This window comes from Astatotilapia calliptera, chromosome 6 (genome assembly GCF_964374335.1).
Source record: "Astatotilapia calliptera chromosome 6, fAstCal68.1, whole genome shotgun sequence".
In the NCBI taxonomy this organism is placed as follows: domain Eukaryota; kingdom Metazoa; phylum Chordata; class Actinopteri; order Cichliformes; family Cichlidae; genus Astatotilapia; species Astatotilapia calliptera.
Window position 1 is genome coordinate 27200346 of NC_137427.1, and position 19724 is coordinate 27220069.

The window sequence follows — 19724 nt, forward strand, 5'->3', positions numbered from 1 at the left end:
ATGCTGAGGCCCAGATTTATACACAACTTGGAAAGTCGGGGAAGAGTAAACCGTTGTACAGCACCTATTCTTAGCCTGCTTGATCTCAAACCCACACTCTAATCTCGACTTCAGATCTAAATTCTCAAAAATAAATAAGGCGAACTTTTCCCAGATCAGCTCGATTTGGCAGATCTTCTTATGCAGGACGAAAATGATCGAGAGGTTGTGTGCGTCCGAGTGGGACAGTTCAGAAAAAGGTAATAGTTAAAAAAGTACTTACATCTGACACCATTAATTTACAGACTATTATGGCTCCCTGCTTTACAGAATTTACAGGGTGCTAAACGCCGCTAATCATATCGTCACGTGGTTATTTCCCAAAAGGTATTACAAAAAAATGAGAAACACCTCTTCAGTGGACATGACCACTTGGTATTGTGGGAGGAGCGATCAGAAGAGGATCAGTGTGGGCTCACCTCCACTGTGTGCGCCACGGACCAGGTTAAGGATTTTGGTTACGTTTAGGTTGTCTCTGTGTACTATTTCTAAAGTGGGACGTTGTGGAGCTGTGGAAAACGCGGACATTTATTGCGGGGGCTCAGAGAGCGAGTGCGTGTCTGTGGTTGGAAACCTGCTACTGATCGTCACTGTGCGCTCTTAACCAAGGTGGGGATCTTTACGAGTCCGACGGTAAGAAAAAGACGGGAAAGGCCAGCTCGGCAGGCAACACTTGGCAGTGGTAGTTTGACTTGTATGTTAAGTTTTGCTTGCTTGTTTTTACAGCTCCAGACTCTGTGACTAACATGTGCGGGTGGGTAGGCGGGTGGAAGGGTTGGGTATCTCCAAACTGCGGGGTGTTTTCCTTTGGGTTTACCGGGGGGAGATACCCAGGATCACGGCGACAAGTTTGCATCCCTGTGACGTTAGAGAAGTGAAAACCTAAACTCTGTTTTGCCTCGTTTCCTCTTTGACTACTTCTGCCCGACCGTAGAAAACAAAGTAGACCCACCCTATGTCTAATCTTAGTTCTGTACACCAATAAAAAAACAGCCAATGCTTCATAAAAAATGTTCGCGGATCTGGTTACATAATAACGCAGAATCTTCAGGACGAGACAAATATTGTATCCACGTGCTGCTGCTGTTATTGTCATTGTTATAAACTTTATGTTACGCTCTCTATCGCCTTTCAGCCTGCTCTTTTCTGAGCTTTGAACTCAGGTATCCACTCCCAGGCAGGACGCCGTGTGCGGGTGTTGAGTTACCTGCAAACATCATGAATTTTTCATGTGTGTCATTCCTGTGCAGGTATCCTATTCTACCCGCTAAATCACTGTTTTGTTTTGTAGGGTTTTCCACAATCACCTGATGCAAACTGCGCTTCTGAGCGTCGATTTAGGCAATGAACAGATGGCGGTCATGAGTTACTACAACCTCTGTAGTTTATTAGTTGACGTTTTATCTCAAGGTAGAGGTCACCATATTTTAGTGCAGCATATCAAATCATTAATAAATATTTGAAACAACGCGACAGCGAGACTAGATCTCTTGATATGAGCTTTAAGGGATTCACTACAACTTTCAAACAAAGTCATGGTTTTCTCACTTGTGTGTTGAAATGTTGTTTTTTTTTACTACCAAAGAAGACATTTTTTTTAAAGGAATTTATGACGGGACAAAATGCATGGAGCTGCAAAACAGCCGATTATGCATGTTTAATCCCATAAACCCCACTAATACGTATAAATGGAAAGCTGTGCAGGTTGCTTTAAGTCCAGCCTGTGCTTGTGCAAATTAAAATGAGCCTAATTTTGATAATCAATAACATGTATAGCTGGCTGATACCTTTTAAAAAACGTATGTTAAAAATTTGGAAGTGGTAGGTACTCATTTATGTGTCCATATTCATGCAAGCGGTTCAGTAAAATGACGAAGAGAAGGCTATGATCCACATTTTAATGTTTTTCCTCCTTTAGAAAAATCGGTGTATAGATTATATATACATATGTACATATTTTACAACTAGAGAATAGAATGAGGATTACAAATAGTCCTCATAGTCTATGTTTGTCCTCTATCTCCTCCTAGATGAGTGAACTAATCTTGATGAAAGTGCCAGTATCTTTATATATTTTGCTTAGTCACTGAAAACAATTAAACAGCTGTCAAAAAAATTGTAGATAAAAGACAAAATCATTTATTGTCAGTATGCGAACTGCTTAATCGACTAATTGTTTGACTGCTACAGTATACAAGTACATTTTCTCCCTAAGTGTTGCGTGCGTGTGAACATAAGGCACTGAAAAGATATAAATCTGTTTGTGCACTTGGTGTTTTAGGCAATCCTGTTATCAATGGTTCACTTTTTATCACTTCAGATCTGACAAATTGAGGTCACTCACACGTCCCTCGCACAGTAAACCGTGTTATCACGTGACTGAAATGCCAGCTTGGGCTATGTGATTTCTGGCAAACTGCTTGATCTTTATTTTAGGACCAGTGTCCTCTTCAGATGTCTGCATGTCATTGTCAGATGTGGCTACTGTGGTGGCTGAACTGGTCTTCAATGGATCTAGTTTAAAGGCATCCCAGCACACAAGCAGTGACCTAAAACCACACTCTGGTCACAGCTGGACTTCTGTGCATGGATGGCATTTAAGCACATCAGGGCTTCTCTGCAGAATCGTCTCTTTAGAGATATTCAGTGAGAACTGTTCATTTAAAAACAAAAACAAAAACTGGATGGAGCCACTGTGATGTCAGCTGGCGATGAAGCCTTGTGCTGAGCATTTTGGATGCTGCAATCTTGCCTTTTCGAAACCAGACATCATGAGTCGGGTGTGGATCTGAGTAGGAAACAGAGGAGCTCATACCGTAGTGATTTGTCAATCACAAGATGGTCCCACTGGATGGTTTTGCAAATTTTGAAGGAGGGCATAGACTTTGTATTTTTAACAGTATTTTCCTATGTAATGTTGAAACTACACTTCTTTGTTCTTATATTAAAACACATGAGGGACTCGATACGTTGTTAAACTTCTTTACGCTGGAAGAAAGGGGAGTTTTACTGGTCCGGCACACATGCAGCCCACAGAGGTCAAAGTGGGCTGCACGTGTGACGTAATGTAAAATGAGTTTGACCTGGCTGGTCTGCCGTATTTGCTCAGGCTTGTTTTTAAAATGCCTCAACTGCAGAGGATGTAAAAATGTGAGGTTGTTATGGTGTCAGGTAATTTGAAAGTTTAGCAAAACTTCTGTAATTCGAGGCAGTTTTACAGACTCTCTTGTTTAACGCAGTCTACTGTCTGTTGTTTATAAGTGCTTATGAGCTGTGGTGGGCCTGCCTCCTACTTTCTCTCTCATCTCTCACATCATTTTAAACTGGAGTAGATTAAACATGCAGCAAGAGTGCAAGTGAAGTTTAAACCTTATGAAGAGTTGAGAGCAGTTTCTGAGGCATGAGAGGAACGTACAGTTAATCAGTCATCTGTACGATTACTGCTGATGTTCAGAGGGGGAGCTCAAGCAGTCCAACAATGTGTTTGGCTAAGATCAATGCTCAGACCTGCTTCCAGGGCCTTTACACACACAGGATCTACTGCAGCATGCTAGACACTGAAAGCTGGTCATGCTGATGTGATTTACATGCACAGCTTCAGGTCACAAGTTTTTGATTTGCTTTACCTTACTTATTTGTGCCTATCTGTTGTTACTCGGTCTGAAAATACTTGACAAGACATAAAGCTGTGAGAAATCTAAACACATCAGTAGGTGATTCTGTGTGTTTTCCCACTTTGCCCTCCATAAACAAGCCAGCTCAGTTGTCCCGTGGTTGGGATTAGCTCCACCTTCCCCTCTTGTGTCTCGTGACCCCGAGAGGTGACAAATATACTAAACTGACCAGTAGGGCTGCTCGATTATGGCAAAAATGATAATCACGATTATTTTCACTGAAATTGAGATCACGATTATTTGACGATATTTATTTAACCCTTTAAGATCTACCATAGAACCAAGTCCGCCAGAGCTTATAATATTTTTTTTACATGCTGTAGTGCCATTTGTGGGAGCATTTCAAGTTGCTATACATCAATACAACTGTTATAGCCCATATTTTAAAAATGTGTATGTATTAAGTCCATAGTAACTACATTAATTGCAAAAAAGTGCAATAAACTACAAAAAAATTGAAAATCGTTTTTGTTTTTTTTACATATATTTCTACTTGGAGAAATTTAAGAGGCTTATCCCTCAAAACTTTAAATACAAAAAAGTTGCAAAAAATAGTTTACAACAACAGGAAATTTATTTTGAGTGTCTTCATAGTTTTATTTTTGGAGATACAGCAATTTTTATATACACTGCAGGAAAAACAAAAAAACAATCCTATGATGCAAATTTGCAAAGAATGTGCATGTGCATCAAAATAAACTATTTCCAGCAGTGCAATTTGAGTTCTAAGGCCTACAAGTAAAAAACTACATTTTCCACGAAAATTACGTCACTTGTGATAGTTCGTTGACGTCTTTTTCAATGTGGGAAGTGTTAAGAACAGCTGATCGGATCGGCAAAGCCTGTTTCTGGAATATTATGTTTTTGTTCCTGCAAGCGCTTTTTATGCAATTTTTGCAAAGCTATATGTGGAAGGAAACCGTGACCTAGGACAAGCTGATGGCATAAGATGTAAGTACAACTCCTCTGGTTTCATATGGAAAAAAATTTATTGTGCTAGCTTAGCGGTTCAGGTTCTACAGGGATTTAAAAATAGTTATACAAAACGAGCATGCTGCTCTGACCGGCTTTAAAGGGTTAACAATAACAATGTATTGAATAATGACTTTAAAAAATAATATAAAATAGTGTGCAAATACTGATAACAGTGCAAATGTTTGCAATAAAAGAAATAAATGAAAAATGTAAACTTTGCAGTGTTGCTCTGTGGTGCAGCTACGACACCATAGCAAAGTTTACACACTGTGTCTACTTGATCCACGTCTGACTCCGCGAACCCATAATGTTTCCACACCACTGAAGTTTTTTTTTTTTTTTACCTCTCTTTTCAACCAATGGCAGTCCACTCCTCTCCAAATAACTTCTGCTTAGCTTTCCGAGCTTCCCTCGGGTCCTCTTAATTGTTGTGACGCGTGTTCGAAATGCAGAGCAGTGCGCTTGATTTGCCACATGGAGCAGCGCGAAAGTAAAGCATGAGGGAGGGGCTAATAATCGGCTCAGTCATTTTTAATGATCGTTGAAAGCCCAGATCGTAATCGTGATTAAAATTCGATTAATTGAGCAGCCCTACTGACCAGCAATGGCAGCAGTTAATCTGAGCCTGTTTTTGTTTGGAAGTTGGGTGAGGGTGTTAGTTTGTCATGAATGGAAATGCAACATATAGAGTACAATAGAGAGCTAAATTAACGGCTTAAGCGCATGTAATAAGATGCTGGGCAGGAGGTTTAGGTTGGGATAACTTGGCTGTAAATGCTTCCTTAGGTTTTAAGTTGAGCGTTTTCATTTTCCACTTTATTTTCAACTCCCTCTTAGTCTGATGTATCCTCATCATAAAACTGACTTCTATTACTTCAATTATGATCATTGTTGGTAACTTATGCAGTATGGTCCCGTTTGTTTGCTAGGCCTAATTCTACTGAGAGAACTCCAACAGACTCTGTAGTGTCGTGACTGTGCTGTGAAATGAATACACTGTCACTCAATCTGGTTGAACCACTTATGTTGTCCTACAATGAACTGGAAGAAGGTTGTTTTTTTTTCTTTTTTTTTCTATCAAGTCAGCAGTTTGTACTCTGATAACATGAAGAGTTATTGTGCAGGTGTAGAGGCTAGTATTTACTACTCTGATAAACAGTTCCCAGGGTATACTGTCTTGTTTTGCATCTGTTTTGCTTTGAAAATTATGTACAAAAAAAAAAAAAATTGTATAGGACGAGTGCTCGGGTGCTTTAAGGCCAATGTTTTTTTTTTCTTTGACTGAATGTGTTTGTAAGGAAAAGAAAAGTGAAGTGTACAAGACTGAAAATTAAAAAGAAAAGTTCTGCTGCTAGCTGTGAATTATTTATTTATTTGCATAAGCTCCTTATTTTTTATTTTTACAAGAACTTTTCATCTTCTTGGTTAATTATGTCAGTTTGGTGCTGTAGCTCTCTCTCGTCTATCTGATAAACATCTCTGAACTTCACAAGAAGCCTCATATCTTCTTCCTTCTTCCATCCCACATGCAAACATGTCTGCTTTATCAGCAAGGGAGATGCGATGCAAACGAGCTCCAGAGGAAGCAGGAGGAGAGCAGAGATAGGATATACCCACACAAAATGCCCTGTTATCGCTGACAGTCGCCTATTGTAGCGTGAGGACAGGCTAAAGTCTCCCCTGCCAATATGAATGAAGGAATGATGTCACACATGCAATGCGGTAATTTAACTTGTGAAGATCAGAGGAAGGGCGGGGGAGGAAGGTAGAGAGGACATGTTTTCTGTACCATTTTTATAAATTTGGGACCTTTAATTACACAGGCTATATAAAAACCAGTCCATTTACCGTTCTGTGAAGAGAACTAACAGAATAGGCAAAAATTCTCATAAACAAAGCTTAAATAATTAAAGGTACACAATTAAACTGCTAATGTGAAATAAGGATACTGTTAGGAAACACTTCCAGAACCTTGTAAGTAAGCTAGCAAATGCTAACACTGAGATTTATAATTGTGATTTACGTGTTGGCTAAAAATTTTTTTTTAGATTTTATTTAATTTTTTTCTACAGAGTCCAATACAATATTGTCAGACTTTTATCTGTAAGAGTTTTTGAGTGTAACTCATAGAATATGATACTATCAAGTCTACATGATTGTATCATATTGCTCTATTGTTATTGTTTCCCTCAGTAACAATGGTATCGCAGTGTAGCAAGACTCAAATATGCATCATCGTCTACAACAAATCACAGCGTTTGTTCAAAAGAAGCAGAAATAAAATTCTCATTAAAAAAAAAAGAAAAAAAAAAGAAGAAGCAAAAAGCAGAATGAAATATCTACTGGTTGCCCTGTGGACTAGCTGAGTCCCATTATGTCATTTAAAGTAATTATAATATTTGTGTAAATCTAATGAATTAGCACCCCAATTTTGAATTGTTAATCGGGATCATTAAAAAATCATTTGTTTGCATGTTTTGATAAACATTTTAAGATGTATTGAAGTTAGGTAAAGGATGACCGCATTCAGGTAAAGGATGACTTCATGCTTCATATCAGCAGCAGGAACTTATCTACCTCTGATGTAAAAAGCTTTTTCAAGCTTTATCGCTTAAGAGTAGACTGTGTTCACACCGAACGCGATAGAGGCAGGCGGAGCGTCAGGTTTACATGTAAAGTCAATGGAAAGGCGCGCTGACCCGCGATTGCGGCCCCCGCGAAAATTCGGAAGCGTTTTGGCGTTGCGAAAACGCAAAAACGCCAGAAACGCGCGTGAGTGTAGGGCGTTTCAGGCGTTTGACTCGCGAAAAAATCCACGCGCGTGAGTTTATGTGTTGCATTTTGTGCATACGCGCGTTTCGCCTCCCCCGCTCGAGTTGGAAAAATCTGAACTCCAGCGTAAAATCGCGCCGCGACAACCAATCAGGAGCCTGGTGACGTGGCTGTTACCTAGTTCAAAGGGGCAGATCCAGCCAAAGCCATTCATTCTGCATTCAAAATGGAGGAGAAACTAATCAGTGCTGTGGCAAATCATCCAGAATTATACGATGCTACCTATTATGCCGCCTCAGACACGAGAATTCGTGAAATTCCAAATTTATAAATCAGTTTTTGAAAACAGCACAGCTGTGCTAAATTTGGAAACATTGGACCCTAATGATCAGTAGTTTACTGATGAGGCAGCAGCTCTCCAGGGCAGAAACAATGTTCTTATGTTTCTCCTCCTTCTCCCTGAGGCTCTTCCACTCCAAGCTGGGTCCTTTTTATCCCTGTCTCTCTGTAAATAGTTAGATCTCATATATTTATGTTATTTATGTCCTTTTGTTACTGAATTTGTATATTTTATTCCTGTCTGTCTGTAAATAGTTGATGTCATATATTTATCCTTTTGTTACTGAATTTATATATTTTATCAAATAAACATTTATACTGACAAATGTCTTTGTTCTACTACACAGCAAATATTGGCACCGGACTTGACAAAAGTAGAATTTATTTCATATTACACCAATAACAAAACATACTAATACAGTGGGATGCATAAGTTTGGGCAACATTGTGAAAAGTAATTATTTTCCTGTACAAATCGTTGGTTGTCACAATAAAAATTGTCAGTTAAATACATCATATAGGAGACACACAGTGATATTTGAGAAGTGAAATGCAGTTCACTGGATTTACAGAAAGTGCAATAACTTTAAACTAAATGAAGCAGGTGCATAAATTGGCAACACAAAAAAAGAGGAATAACATAAATATGTAGTGTATATCAATGTGTGTGTCTCCTATATGATATATGTAAGTAACATTTTTTACTGTAACAGCGATTCATACAGGAAAATAATGACTGTGAACCTTCACAGACACTAATAATAAGGTTGCCCAAACTTTTGCACCACACTGTATATAGGAACATAGTGAAGACAAGTTGCAGAGTAAAAAGAGGTTAGTTTATTTTGGAGTAGAGCTCCATTCATTAAGAAAATGTTAAAAAGACAGGAACACTCTTTAGAGGTTTGTGGGTGGCTCTTAAAAGAGCCGTTGTGGGGAAGTCGTTCAGACTTCAAACAGGCTACTCCTTTGGTTGCCAAGACACAGCTCCCTCTGCCGAGAAGTGAGCCATGAACTTCTCCCTCACCAGGACAGCCTCTCTGGAGGAGTTGTTTGCTGCCACACGACCCAGGCCTTGCAACGGCTCCACCACAGCAGGCGCCACACCTCCCACAGCAGGTGCCCCTCTCTCGTCCACACAGCGCAGAAAGTTGTGGAGAACACACGTTGCCTTCACACACTTCTCGGCAATTTCAGGACGGAGCTCCATGGCGCGCCGATACAACCTCCACTGTGAGGAGAGGATACCGAAGGCACCCTCCACTATCATCCTGGCCCTGGAAAGGCGATAATTAAAGACCCTCTTCTGTAAAGGGAGGAGGCGTCCAGGGAAAGGTCTCATGAGCTCACGCCGCAGCGGGAACGCTTCATCAGCCACAAAGACGTGGGGCTGGGCTCCACGGTGTTCTCCACCAGGTAGAGGCTGGTCTGGAGGCAGATGGAGAGTCCCAGCCCGAAGAGCCTGACCAAAGGTGGAGTTGGCCAGGATACCACCGTCGCTGGTCCTCCCGTACCCCCCAACATCAATGACGCGGAAGCGATGCTCTGCATCCACAACCGCAAGGAGAACAATGGAAAAAGTTCCCTTGTAGTTGTGGAACATGGATCCTGAGTTGGGGGGTGCCTTCGTCTGGACGTGCTTCCCATCCAGAGCTCCACAGCAGAGAGGGAAGTTCCAGCGCTCCTGGAATCCCTCTGCAATGGACCGCCAGTCTTGAGTTGAAGGCACAGCCATGAAATCGTCCACTAGACAGTCCCAGATGGCCGTCGCTACCTGGGGGATGATCTGGCTCACCGTGGACACACCGACTCGAAAACTGAACGCGATGGTCCTGAAGGAGTCCCCGGTGGCAAGGAACCTGGACAACAGTGTTCAAAATGAGTATTATGTGTACTTCAGTTACAAAATACATTATAGAAATTACAAAACATGAATCTTGCATAGAAAATTTTGTAAATATAAGGATAATTACATGATATATATTTGGTATAATCTGGAACAATCTGCCGTGATTTTAAACAAATATTCAACTATCCCAGAATTAAACCAGGTCTAGATGTGAAAAGGAGTGAGTATCACTACAAAGGTTAACCCACATTGGTCCTAGTACAAGTTTGATATCAGCAAACACCGAGAGCATACCTATGACACCACAGCCATGCTATCATTCAAACACTGATAACAGCATAAATCGAATTAAATCGGGACCTGATGAGACCGTCAGTGTATCACTACAAATATTGTGAAGTCGTGTCGTACCAGTTTGCTATCGGTAAACACCGAGAGCATTCACTCTTAGCATAGCACATCCATGTTAGCAGTGTATAAATGGATGGTTTAGCATATATTAGCGCAGGTATCATTACAGGACTACCGTATTAAACACTTTTACTAACCTCAGGCAGATGGACAGGCGCTCTGCTGGTGGAATTGAGCGCCTGTAATTGGTGTCTAGGCGGGCAATTCTGGGACCGACGCGGGAAAGCAGGTCCTCAAACTGGCCGAGTGACAGGCGATGATATCGCTGGAATCTGCCGTCATCCAGGCGCAGCTCCTGTAGCAAATGGTGAAACTCACCAAACTGATCACGCGTCTCGAGGACCTGATGGACCCAGGTACGGCGAGGACGTCTCTTACGCCGCTGCTCTGCTCTCCACAGTAAATAAAGAAGGGAGACTCTCTCTTCAAGCGCTAGCTCGACAGCTGCCATCTTTCAAAGATACCGGTCTAGCACAACTTCCTCCCACATCCCTCCCACATTTCCGGTTCACGCGCGTGAAAATATGATATTTTGGGGCGCGAGCGATTTTTCTTGGACACGCGTAGAGGTCGCGAATGTGCAGGCGTCAAGTTAGGGGCGTTTTGGCGTTTTTTCACGCGCCCATCGCGTTCGGTGTGAACACACGGTAGTAAGAGAGTCACAAGACATTGGATAACGTTGATTAAAAGTTGGTTTGTGTGTTCTGGTCAGTCTTTCTTAGTTTTATCCCCTTTGTATAATGAACTTGGTTATTTTAAGTGGCATATTTTTTTTTCTTTCAGGCTTTATGTATTGCCTTTTAAAACTGATTTTTTTTCTTCTTCTTTTCCTCTCCTCCTTTTGCTTCCTTCAAGCTAAACTGAGAATCTGCCTTTGAGCACGTTGATGAATCATTTTGCATATAATGGCAAATCGAGCCATTAGCCGTTGTGTGCATGTGAAAATCCACAGGCATGGAGCGAAGTTATCTGCTTACATAAGCTAGTTACCGTCATTACTGAACACATAGTGGCCTAAGAAACAGCATTTCAGTGAATGAAGCAACATATACATGATATAAAAATGTTTTTGTTTGAAGAAAGGTAGCTTTTTACAAAAGTGTTAGCGTGCTATCTGTCTACTTTTCTCAATAGTTTCTAAGCACTGTTCATTTTAGTCAAAGGAAGAGAAGTATTATTTGGATAGGGAACTCTTTTACTGCAATATAGTACTGCTACAAGTACTATATTATACTATATTAAATTAACATTTAGAAAAACTGTAGAGTGGAATGTTGCAGCTAAGCTAATTTAGCATTAGCAAATGCTAAATGAATCACATCTGGCCTGTAGTGTTTACATCTGACAGAATTCACACACATGTAATTTTAGGGGTGAAATATTTGTGCACTAATCACCTAATCATGTTGAAATTTCGTTTTGGCTGGTTAGATATTTTCACAGAAATGTTTTTGCTGCTCGTTAGATATTTTATACCTTTGTTATTGGTATGTGCTGATTTCAAAATGAGGTATTATTGGGTGGTTTGAGATGCTACTTGTGCCTTAACCTCTGTTAAAGTTAAGCTAGTTACAGCTGCTGCTTTCACTTTTTATTTTTTTGTCGAACAACGACTGAAATGAACATAAAAAAATGTAATAATATTATTAATAATATGTAATTTAAGCTTTACTTTAGTATGACACCTGTAAACATGATGAACTGGCACAGTGGTCAGCATCTGGATAATAACATTGGCTTTTCTTCCTCCCTGCTGTGCTGCTGATTGAATTAGTGAGGAGTATTAACACTCAGACCAGACACTACATTACCCTTCAGCGGTTTCACCTACAGCTCTAAATATTTCAGCAGCTGCTATCACTTTAATGGGGCTGTTGGTCTCTGGGTTGCTATGGTTGCTGCGAGTTTCTTCTCTTTAAACAGCACCTTTAAGTTGATGGAAACATTGAAACTCTCCTTTGAATGCTGCACCTTTTAATAAAAGGTAGGTTTAGAAAAGAAGCATAATAAGTTGTATTTTTTTTTTCATGCTCAGCTGATCAAAGCTCCTGTTTAGCGAGAAATATGATCGTTACGCTGAGTTAAAGGTGTGTCCTGCCCTTCAGGTATTTGCACAGGACACACCTTTGTGTATGAAACCTTCTGGGATTGCAGTCGGCTGACAATGCCGAAACCAGATCAGAAAAGAAGAAATGACAAAAGGCCTAGAGGTGAACATTTCTTTCATTTTTACATCATGTTTGATCCTATCTGTTCCCATCAGTTCGTGTCTTTATTTCACTTTGATTCATCAGAAACTAATCTCTTTTTGGTGTTTACCTTTGGAGTGCTGCTCTTTAAGCTTTAGAAATTATGGATGTCTAGTGTGCCGCTGTGTCGTGATAATAAGTAATTACTTAAACTTGTGCAACCATTTGCAGCTGGCACTGTGACAGAGGTGTGATGCAATGCTGTTGCTAAAATGGGATCTTGAATGTTTTCTAATAACATGTTTGTAATGATGCACTGATTCTTATGTTGATGTAGAGGACATGAATTTGCAGCAGGCCCTAAATGCTGCCAGGACCATTTTTAGAAATGATGCACAGCAAGTGTAAAGTAACCCCGCAGAGCTTTGAGTAATGGTGCACTGTACCTGTGAAATTAGTGGGGGGGGGAAAAACAGGGCCATTTATGTTGGCTTTGTCACAGCTTTGGATTTGATTTTTTCATTTTCAGTTTTTAATTGAGCATTTTTAATTCAGTGTGGGTGTTAGTTTTCAGTGTGTTGAACATCTAGGATCTGCAGCAAGAAATACAGACGACCACTAGGATATGAAACTGAGCAAAAGTCTGGAGCCACCACCACCCTCATCCAACGTTTTATTCTGCATTTCAGGGTCCCGGGCAGCTGAAGCCCATCCCAGTGTCATAGAGCTAAGGTACAACCTGCCAGTCGGTCGCAGAGTTAACACAGACATGGACAACCATTCACATCTACGTTCAATTTAGAATCACTAATTTACCAAACTGTGGGACGAAGGTGGAGTACCCAGAGAGAACCCACGCAGACATGGGGAGAACATACAAACGCCACACAGAAAGACCCCAGACAGTTTTTTTGATTTATCCAGATATGCTTTTACTCCACTGATAGTGTGTTTGGAATCTTTACCTACTGAAAAATGAACCCTTTGCCAATTGGATGGTACCAATGGTGGATCAAAATCTGATCCCCAGTACGGAGAACTGTTTTTTTCTAGAGAACCACTTCCCAGTAGTTCAATTCCTTGGAATTGTTAGTCTGCTTGTTTATATCCGTCCTGCTTATTGATTCCAGTCGCACTTGCGCTACAATCAGCTGATTTCAGTTTGTGTGCTGGAAGAGGTAAATGGTGGCACAGTCTGCAACGTGGATATGGACACAAAAGAATGAGAGCACTTTGGCAATGTGCAAACTGCATCCAGAACAGAAACAATCTTATTATGCTGCTAACACAACTTCGGCTCTTTGCAAGCACCTGTGCAGATAGCATCCTAACATTTAAACTAGCCAAGAACTTAGAGTGATGATAAAACTGAGTGAATGCTGATCTCAACCCAGCAGCCAAACCCTGATTTTCAGCTGGTGACAAAGTCAGTGATGAGCAGTCAGGCTGCAGCCTCCATATCTGCCTGTTCATGTTTCTAAAATAGACTCACTGTGGCGATCGCTTTGAAGTCTCTTTGTGTGTTTTTTCATCTTTGCTTTGTGCTGTTGGGTTCGTGTTCATACCTAAATACTAAGGGAAAGATCATATGAATTACTTTTTCTGGGAGTAATTAAGCAACGTACTGCATTACTTTAAATGTAATTAGTGGGTAAATAACTCCAAAAAGCACAAAGATTTGACCACGCAATTAAATTGCACGAATGTAATGTCTTTGATGTGCTGCTTAGCGATGGTAGGCACTCCCAAAGCAGAGCCAATGGGATTGGAATTGCTGAAATGCAGTCCCAACCATGACACAGCATCCACTGTGTTTTATAGACGGCTGTAGACACTCTTCGCTGTACCTCTCTCGTGACCACCTCTGTATATAATGGTGTAGATTTGATGCGAAAAATCCATTTGGATTCATTAATAGAGAACACCTGCTATCACTGATTCTCAGTGCAGTTCTTGTGTAATTGGCATACCTGCCTTTTCTCCTTGTTCATCTCTCAGGTTTGGTGTCAGGTCTTTGCAGGATGTTTTACAGTTTCTTTCTTAAGGACATGAATTTGACATGCTGTCCATGTGCTGTAGGGTTTTTTTTCTCTTGTTGTTCATCATCTACTTTTCCAGCCCAGTCTTTGGTATTTTTAAAGATTCAGCTAAAGAAAGGGGAACGAATCATACTTTCCTGCGGCAGGCTGCTAGTAGCAAAGTACCTAAAGCTACAATTTAAAGTTGGCTCTTTGCTGAGATGTCTGTTATGCTCAGACACAGCGCTAATTATGCCTAAATAGTTCATAGATCAGTGTTAACTGGCATAAAAAAATACCTAAGCAAAAAATAACAAAAAACATTCCTCTGTGGTGTGGTCAGGTCCAGGGACTAGACTGAAATACAATCATCGAAAGACCTTCAGAAAGCCCAGAGTCCCATTGCTCAAGAGCACTTTAAAAAGTGACCAAGATGTCTGGCTCCTTTGAAGCAAAGTATAAAAGTAAAATGAGGGGTGGCTCAAAAATTTTGCACAGGGCTGTAGGAAAAAGAAGGTAGCATCCCAGTCTTTCTGTCTTATTATGTTTGTTACTCTGATGTGGAAGCAACAAATATGTGTAATTATCAAATTACTGTAATTGGATAGTTGCTGGAGAAACTCTTTCAGAAGCAGCTCACAGATTCACACAGACAAAAGATGTTTTCAGCAGCCTGTATTTTAAACCTTTTCATGACTCTACTGTATTTCAGGTTATTTTGAGCAAGTAGAGCAGTGACTTATGGGTAAGAGTGGTCTGTCTCTCTTTGTGCGACAGCAGGTACTGTAAATGAGACCTGTAAATGTAGGTCACGATTTTCCATAACAGGCCTAGAACTGGATTTCTTCAAAAAGCACATTTTAATTCTTAGAAATAAGTGGCTTTGTTCTCATGCTGTGTCGGACGCTCGTTGGATTGTTGGGGTATTAGTTGAGTAGAAAGCGCTGGGGCATAGTCTCCTTTCTGTTGCTGGGCCCAAATCCTGACCTATTTGGCTATTAATAGGTCAAGAAACCTGCTGTACTGAATGGAGATTTGAGAGGTAGTTGTTGCAGGTGTATTGTTGTCTAGGAGCAGCTAATCACTGCTTGAGCTAATCTTGAAACTTGTACCCCCTGACAAAAGAACAAGTGATTCTGAAACGGGAGCTTTTGATATTATCCTGTGTATCAAAAACTGATGGCTGTTTCGACATGGAAACCTGGAGGAAATACAGCTGAAAATTCAGTTGAGAGGCAGTGATGCTGACACACGAGTGAACCTGGCAGTGTGATGTGGACCAGACGGCATTGCAGGAAGGCGAGACGATAGACAGGGTGCAGAAAAAATGTAAACAAACTAATCCAGAAATCCTAACAAACAATGTATAATACAATACTTTAATCTCTAAAATAATCCCATGCTCATACAGGTATTTTTTTTTCCTATTGTAGGATCAGTTTGTTAACATTAATCTGCTCTTAGACTTAAACTGCAACAGTTAAGTTAGGTGACATATCTAAAGAGTCAGCTGTTACATGACTCATTTTTTCATATAAAAAGAGCTTGAGAGGGTTACTGATCTTATAGAGAATTTAAAAAAGTGAAGGAAATTACTTACTGGTTTACTTTCAGCTGTTTAGCTGATATCCACTTGTGAAACTGGATGGGATGAGAAAGGTGTGGATCTGACTGAGAGATTGAGTGGCAGTGCATATCCCTGATTTATCTTCTTTAGATAGATGGTTACATTTATGTCCCATGACGTGAGTATACACATGCAGTAAAACAATCAGTTCAAGATAAGACATTAGCACGCAATATACACACTTTCACTCTCCTTGCATAGTAACGTTGGTAAAAAATAATTTGAATAGTAATTGTGTTGCTCATGTTCAGAAATGCGATGGTTTGAAGAATAAAAGATACTTTGGACCTTTTTTGTGTACAAGGGTGACAACAGTGCAGTGCAGATGGTAGTCATTTAAGGGAGGAGGCAAGTGGATGCCTTAGAAAATGAACTTCATGCTGTACTAAAGGAAACTTGATAGCAGAGTCGAGAACAAAACCTCTGCTGGAACATATTTATTGAGATCGCTGATGAGGGAGCCTTGGGTCAACCTGAGAAGCTGCCCCCTGCTGGTCATTTGAAAACAATGCTGGTTTGCCCATTGGCTTCACTTTTCAGGGCCACTTTGTATACAGTCTGTTGGATAGCCTGATGTTGCTTCACTATACTGTGTCCCATGGTTATCTATTGTTGTTTATTTATCTCAGATTGTGGCCAGACTACTTTTACACTACCTCAAATATATTTCTAAATATATATTACTGTTTAATGGATATACTGGACAAAGTGCGTTGACTATGGAGTTACCAGGTAGAAGAAAAGGAGGAAGACCACGCAGAAGATCCATGGATGGAGTGAAGAAGGACATGCAGGTGGTGTGTGTTAAAGAGATGGTCCGCTGTGTTGGCCCCTAAAAGGAGCAGCTGAAAGCAGAAGAATCGACTACACTGACATGTGTTATAAGTCAGAATCCACCATGTGTTGCCCAGCCCACTCAGCTGATTCACTTGTTTTAAATGAATCATTTTGTGTAACAAAGATTTATGCCCGCACCTTCACCCTCACTTAAAATGGAATTAATCCCTCTTGATCTTTTCAGGAGGTGTGATTACACAGCACTGTTATCACACCAGTTATAAATGATTAAATCATAGCAACCATTCTTGATTCAACTTCTACAGTCAGCACCTCGCGCCTGTTTGACCAAGCTGCCAACCCGCGTCCTAATATCTGCTGTTAGGCCATAAATAGGAAAACGAAGGCAAATTTGGAGCAGCTGTGAGCTGCATGTAGTTTAATAATTAATCACAAGGCTGGCAATTCAATTTGTAAGCACCTCCTGTCCACAGGTTGAAGAGCTCTGAACAAAACTGCTCCCTGTGTTATTCTTATGTAGACATGTTATGTGGCTTTAAACAGAGTGCAGATGGACAGTTTGTATAATGTACTGCTGGGATTGAGCCAAAGATGAGTCAACAAACGCTTGGATTGGTGTTTTTCTAAGAACTCGTGCATGGACCACACACACACGCACACACCTGTCTCCGTCCGACTGTTGCTGTATACACGACGTCACGCTTTAGGAAAGTCTTGCCCACTTTCCAAGAAAGACACATTTCTGAATTGCATCTGCTCAGAATTTCAACGTGGATTGAAGGCAGCGTGCAGCTTTTGTGGTTTGTGTTACAGTGTACACAACTACAAGTTGGACCCTGAGACTTTTAAGGCTGCTGTCTCAAGTGACATGTTTTACATGATGGGCCGTGCTGGTGCCGAGAGGGCAGCTGGCCTCTCGCAGCTCAGGACGGCTGCTGTGCAGTGTCACATCACAAACTGGAAAGGACAATCGTGTTATTCTTCTGTGAATTATGAATCTTATAGGAATATTAAGTGCTGCCATACAGTATACGTAATCTTAGTCTTCTTGTGTGCACTGCTGGAATTTGTACTTGTATGTCCTCATTTTTCTGTAGACTTTCACTCAGCTTGTTTTTTTTTCCTTTTCACTCCCTCCCACTTCTGCTTTTCCTTCCCTTCTCTTCCCTCGCTCCCTCCCTGTAACCACCTCCTCTTCATCTCCATCCAACTGGTGCTCGGAGCAGCTTACTCATGTCCAGTCACTTCCCACCATGCCTCGCCTCTCACACAGGCGCTTCCTGCTCCTCTCTGGACATATTTTCATATTTCTCTCTGTCTCTCTTTTTGTTTTTTTGTTTTTTTTGTGCAACAGGAGCAGAATGAGGTCCTTGTCTGCTTAGCGACCTGTGCCAGTTGAAGATGATTCACGTGAGGTAAGAAATCCTGCCAGCACGCTCGCTCCACGCTGCTTTCACATTCCTTCTTGAGAATCTAACCGGCCTGCAGTTACTCGTAACTGAAAGCAGATGGCTGAAAAGTTTTGCCTGGCAAAGTGAGCCTAACGTGTATGGGTGGCGGAGATGTTTCTGTGTGGTATTGGGGCAAAGTGACGGGTGGGCGGGGGTGGTGAGCTCTGATTCGTCAGGAGATGTGTTTAGGGGCTGGGGACTAGAAGCCGTAAATTGGGGCCCCATGTTGTGCAGCTGCTGTGTGTTTTACAGTTGGTCCCCTGTGGTGACGGTTTCCATATCGCCCTCCGTATTGGGACTGCCTGACTTGGTCCCATCATTGTGTTAGTATTCACAGACAAACGCACTTTGTCATGTCATTGTGTAGTGCTGGAAAGTTTGCTTGTAGCCAGGCTAGTGGTTGGGTTGTAGGGGTGGCTCTGTCAGTCTGCTGGTTCGTATTGAAGTATCTTAACAACCTGTATGTTTTCCCAGTAATGAATCCTAAAGATCTCCCAACACAACTTGTCAACTCAAGTGGACACATATCAGCTCAACAGGTAAAACATCAAACCTTAATAGTGGCTCACTGGCTTTGGGACTTTATCTTTAATATAAAACATTAAAACTGTTCTAGTTTTTAATGTTTAACAAAACATTAAGGCAGATCTACAGTTTTAAAAAACAAATCTGAGCTCCCATGAGCTGCTGGGCTTCTCATACACAGGTAAAAAGCCTGTCGCATTTATGTTAATAGTTAAGTAATGCTATTGCTGTTGATATATATTAAGTATAATTAGTTTATCCAGGTTCATCCGGTAAAACTGATTTCTAGTTGAAAGTACTCTCCACGGCTTGGGCTGTGGACCTTTTGTTTGATTGTTGGTATCTGTCGGCACACACAGGAAAGGGATCCGTATTACATCCTGATGTTCTTTCTTGTGAAGCAAAGGCCTGCACAGTACCTGGAAGCGTGTCACAGGGAACTGTGTGGCAGGGAACTCGTATTGTTTTGGTTATATGGCAGCTCACATGTTTCTGTTTCGAAAAGCCCTACTCTCATTCTGTTCAGTTTTGGCTGTATGAATCTTTCCATGAACATGCTTTCCAAGGGAAACAACAAACTAGTTCCTTTCTTACGGGGGAAAAAGATTGAGTCTCTTCCAGATTTTTTATGGTGCCAGTGTGAGTGTTGGAACTGCTGTGCGAAGCTGCCCTCAGGCTAAAATAATATATGTTCTTCATCCAAACAAGCGGTGTGAAGAGTGCTTTCATACATTTTGTAATATTTCTGATCCAGAAGTAAAAGCGGGACATGCAATTAATCACGTGTGATCTACAGAACTAACATTGTCCTGTATTTTATTTAAATCTTTTTACCCTCCTTGATCCCCACACTCAGCCATAGCAGACACACCCAATTGCTGCTCGCCTTCTGATGTCACAAAATATTTCTGTAATGAGAGTGATGTCCAGGGGCCTGCAGGAATCCAATGGGGGCGTATGATATATTCCAAAAGCGATTTGACAGCTCGGTGTGAAGCGCAGAGTTGCTGCAGGAGACGGTAAAGTCTAACTTGAAGCAGCTTCTCTTTCTCTCCTC

General features: G+C 41.0%; 1 protein-coding gene across 5 annotated transcripts in view; it reads left to right on the plus strand.

The window, feature by feature from the left end:
* Nucleotides 1-430: 430 nt before the first annotated feature.
* The window catches only part of fhip1aa (FHF complex subunit HOOK interacting protein 1Aa), a 32472-nt gene continuing 13178 nt past the window's right edge, over nt 431-19724 (plus strand). Inside the window, exons 1-3 of one of the 5 annotated variants that reach the window (XM_026171381.2) lie at nt 431-672; nt 18046-18106; nt 18617-18681. The gene's annotated coding sequence lies outside the window, so the exon portion shown is untranslated. Of the gene's footprint in view, nt 673-17490; nt 18107-18616; nt 18682-19724 lie in introns of those variants that run through there. The other 4 variants (XM_026171383.2, XM_026171382.2, XM_080302487.1 and 1 more) reach the window with 4 other exon arrangements.